Source organism: Lolium rigidum, chromosome 2, assembly GCF_022539505.1.
Source record: "Lolium rigidum isolate FL_2022 chromosome 2, APGP_CSIRO_Lrig_0.1, whole genome shotgun sequence".
NCBI classification, from domain to species: domain Eukaryota; kingdom Viridiplantae; phylum Streptophyta; class Magnoliopsida; order Poales; family Poaceae; genus Lolium; species Lolium rigidum.
Genome location: NC_061509.1, coordinates 239,223,632 through 239,228,484, shown reverse-complemented (window position 1 = coordinate 239,228,484; position 4,853 = coordinate 239,223,632). Strand labels below are relative to the sequence as shown.

General features: G+C 41.7%; 1 non-coding gene across 1 annotated transcript; it reads right to left on the bottom strand.

Moving 5' to 3' along the window:
• Positions 1 to 16: 16 nt before the first annotated feature.
• TRNAA-CGC lies at positions 17 to 89 on the bottom strand. Its single transcript has one exon. It is a non-coding gene; the product is annotated as a tRNA-Ala (tRNA).
• Positions 90 to 4,853: the final 4,764 nt, after the last annotated feature.

The following is a 4,853-nucleotide window of genomic DNA, read 5'->3' as shown; positions in this document are numbered from 1 at the left end:
AGAATGGTAAAAAGAATGGAGACACGGGGAATTGAACCCCGTGCCTCTCACATGCGAAGTGAGCACTCTACCATATGAGCTACGTCCCCGCTGGAATGTAAGGCTAACCGTACAACTAACAATCATTAGCTATTGATCGAGCGTCGTATAATCCCGACTGACAGCACTAAAACATGTTACTCATGCGGGGCTTATTACTACCCAACTGGAGAAAGTCGTGTGTATAAGACGTAATCTTGAGCGGGGCTTATATTTAGTACCCGAAACATGCTACTCCTGGAGTACAAGTGTGCTCTTCCGCTCTTGATACGAAAGAGCAGGAGGGTGTTATGAACCCCTGGATGCATGGCTGCACCAGCTGTTCAGCTATGCCGTGCTACGCAGTTGCATGCCCCCGTCTTCTTGGATGATTGGAGTAAGTACGTGTTGTCCACATGTGCGACATTGACTTAAATAAATGGTCCAAATCTTCCCTGGCCGACTGTCTCGTAAGGCCTCGTTCGTCGCTGGTGCTTTGTTGAGCATTATGCAACGGGGATTTGGGTGAAAACAGTTCATCATCCAATACTCTGCACCGGTCAAGGCGGAGCTACAACAGTTCCGACGAAATTTCACTAATTTTTGATTCGCGATATTATTATCACCAACCAAACGATGAGGTGGAACGGAAGCTAGCTTTTTTTTTAGATAAAAGGGAGTCATTCCCCGATTTCATTAAGGAAACCAGAAGCTACACAGTACCATCCACACCTCACAACACAACACAAGCAAGTACTTAGATAGATTACATACCAGGTCTTAAACTGAAATTCTAGTTCTTAAGAGTAGAAGAGAGAAAAGGAAGGAGAAAATGCAGATACAAACGGATAGAGATCAAGACAGGGAGGGGGAGAAACCATTGCTGCCAATTCCTCACACCCTCTCACTATCCAAGACCAAACTACTCCTGCTTTTTTGCATCAGAATGCAACTTTCCCTTCCCTTTTTCCTTCCTTTTGTATTCCTACATCATCAGCCTTGGTGTCTAGGAGATCCAACTTCTTCTTGACCCAAACACTTCCATTGCTACTCTTTCTAGCACCCTTGAAAAGAATTCCAGCCTGCTCCTAGCGTCCTCCTTCACCTGCAACAAACTCCAACAGTTAATATAGTAACAAATTTTCAAAATGACAACATAAGGTTCATCAGCCCATTTTTTCTCAAAACATGCCAAATTTCTTGTCTTCCAAATGCTCCAGATTAAGCAAGAATTTCTTTTTTCTTCCCCCAAAAACCTTTCAACCAATTGAAAATGCAATGATCAGCGGAATTAAATTGAAATTTTAAACCAAAAGTACAACTTACCATATTCCAGATGTATCTAGCCAGGGGACATTTGAAGAAAAGATGACTGATAGTTTCATTACACCCACAGAAAAGACATTTTTTCTCACATTTACCTCCCCTCTGCAACATCACATCTCTTGTTAGTATGTTTTTCTTTAGTATCAACCACAAGAAGGTCTTAATTCTAAGGGGTATCTTAACTTTTCACATGAATTTATAAGGAACTACTTCATTACATTGCATTGCTAGGTACAGAGATTTAACTGAAAACTCCCCTCAGTTAGTCAATTTCCAAATCAACTTGTCAGGTTCATTATTCAGGGTAACCCTCTCTAACAGTTTTTTTTAATCAAGCCATTGTTCTCTAAGTCCTCCCACCATTGCTCTCCTAAATCTAAGTCTTTCCACACCTACATCAAAAACTTCTTTGACTGTCACATTCCTATTCATAGATACCAAAAACAATCTTGGGAAGGCCTTAGCCTGACAGGAAGAACCTATCCATTGGTCCTCCCAGAAACTTGTTTTTGTTCCATATCTCCAACTTGGATTTTGCAATGTTTCCAAAAGGATTTCTTGACCTCCATCAACCCTTGCCAGAAATGTGAGCCTCCATTTTTGGTTACCGCCTAGCAAAGAGTTTGTATTTGGAGATATTTTTTCCTAAGGATTTTATACCAAATTCCATCTTCATTAAAAAGCTTACATATCCACTTAGCTAATAAGGCAATGTTCATTTTCTCCAAATCTAGGACCCCTAAACTACCTTGATATTTTGGCATACACACTGTCTGCGAGTTTACCAAGTGATATTTCTTTTTCTCCTCAGTTTTTTTTTAGGGTAAAACAGTGGGAAAATCCCACTGCAATTTTTATATTATATATAAAAAATATATACATAGTATAAGTACATCATTACAAAGGAGAAAAAACAAAAAAAGGTGGATAGTGATACGTCTCTGACGTATCGATAATTTCTTATGTTCTATGTCATATTATTGATGATACATACATGTTTTATGCACACTTTATGTCATATTCGTGCATTTTCTGGAACTAACCTATTAACAAGATGCCGAAGTGCCGCTCTCGTTTTCTGCTGTTTTTGGTTTCAGAAATCCTAGTAACGAAATATTCTCGGAATTGGACGAAACGAAGACCCAGGAGCCTATTTTTCCACGGAGCTTCCAGAAGACCGAAGAACATACGAAGTGGGGCCACGAGGTGGCGACACCACATGGCGGCGCGGCCAAGGGGGGGCTCGCGCCGCCCTATGGTGTGGGCCCCTCGTCGGGCCCCGACTCGCCGCTTCCGCCTACTTAAAGCCTCCGTCGCGAAACCCCCGAGGCGAAGAACCACGATACGGAAAACCTTCCGGAGCCGCCGCCATCGCGAAGCCAAGATCCGGGGGACAGGAGTCTCTCGTTCCGGCACCCTGCCGGAGCGGGGAAGTGCCCCCGGAAGGCTTCTCCATCGACACCGCTGCCATCTCCACCACCATCTTCATCACCGCTTCTGCTCCCATGAGGAGGGAGTAGTTCTCCATCGAGGCTCGGGGCTGTACCGGTAGCTATGTGGTTAATCTCTCTCCTATGTGCTTCAATACAATAATCTCATGAGCTGTCTTACATGATTGAGATTCATATGATGATGCTTGTAATCTAGATGTCACTATGCTAGTCAAGTGAGTTTTACTTATGTGATCTCCGGAGACTCCTTGTCCCACGTGTGTAAAGGTGACAGGTGTGTGCACCGTGTGGGTCTCTTAGGCTATATTTCACGGAATACTTATTCACCGTTGAATGGCATAGTGAGGTGCTTATTTATATCTCTTTATGATTGCAATGTGTTTGTATCACAATTTATCTATGTGCTACTCTAGTGATGTGTTATTAAAGTAGTTTTATTCCTCCCGCACGATGTAATGGTGACAAGTGTGTGCATCCGTGTTAGTACTTGGTTTATGCTATGATCATGATCTCTTGTAGATTGCGAAGTTAACTATTGCTATGATAATATTGATGTGATCTATTCCTCCTACATATGCATGAAGGTGACAGTGTGCATGCTATGCTAGTACTTGGTTTAGTCTTTTGATCTATCTTACACTAAGGGTTACTAAAATATGAGAATTATTGTGGAGCTTGTTAACTCCGGCATTGAGGGTTCGTGTAATCCTACGCAATGTGTTCATCATCCAACAAAAGTGTAGAGTATGCATTTATCTATTCTGTTATGTGATCAATGTTGACGAGTGTCCACTAGTGAAAGTCTAATCCCTAGGCCTTGTTCCTAAATATCGCTATCGCTGCTTGTTTATTGTTTTATCATGCGTTACTATCGTTGCGTTACTACGCTTGTTTACCGTCCCGGGCAAAGCACTTTTCTCGGTGCCGTTGCCACTTGCTCATATATATTCATACCACCCGTATTTCACTATCTCTTCGCCGAACTAGTGCACCTATTAGGTGTGTTGGGGACACAAGAGACTTCTTGCTTTGTGGTTGCAGGGTTGCATGAGAGGGATATCTTTGACCTCTTCCTCCCCGAGATCGATAAACCTTGGGTGATCCACTTAAGGGAAACTTGCTGCTGTTCTACAAACCTCTGCTCTTGGAGGCCCAACACTGTCTACAAGAATAGAAGCTCCCGTAGACATCAAGCACTTTTCTGGCGCCGTTGCCGGGGAGGAAAGGTAAAAGGCACTCATACTCCGGTTCCAGGAAGTACTAGATTTGGATTACTGCGCAGTTACAGATTTCTTTGCTGTCACGAATCTGGGTCTACCTCCCTGTAGGTAGCTCAGAAAATTAAGCCAATTTACGTGCATGATCCTCAGATATGTACGCAACTTTCATTCAATTTGAGCATTTTAGTTTGAGCAAGTCTGGTGGCCTAATAAAATCCATCTTTACGGACTGTTCTGTTTTGACAGATTCTGTCTTTTATTTCGCATTGCCTCTTTTGCTATGTGGATGAATTTCTTTGATCCATTTGAAGGAGATATGCCCTAGAGGCAATAATAAAGTTGTTATTATTTATATCTTTATGTTTATGATAAATGTTTATATATCATGCTATAATTGTATTAACCGAAACATTAGTACATGTGTGATATGTAGACAACAAAGAAGTCCCTAGTATGCCTCTTAAACTAGCTTGTTGATTAATGGATGATTAGTTTCATAATCATGAACATTGGATGTTATTAATAACAAGGTTATATCATTGTATGAATGATGTAATGGACACACCCAATTAAGCGTAGCATAAGATCTAGTCATTAAATTATTTGCTATAAGCTTTCGATACATAGTTACCTAGTCCTTATGACCATGAGATCATGTAAATCACTTATACCGGAAAGGTACTTTGATTACACCAAACACCACTGCGTAAATGGGTGGCTATAAAGGTGGGATTAAGTATCCGGAAAGTATGAGTTGAGGCATATGGATCAACAAGTGGGATTTGTCCATCCCGATGACGTGATAGATATACTTTGGGCCCTCTCGGTGGAATGTCGT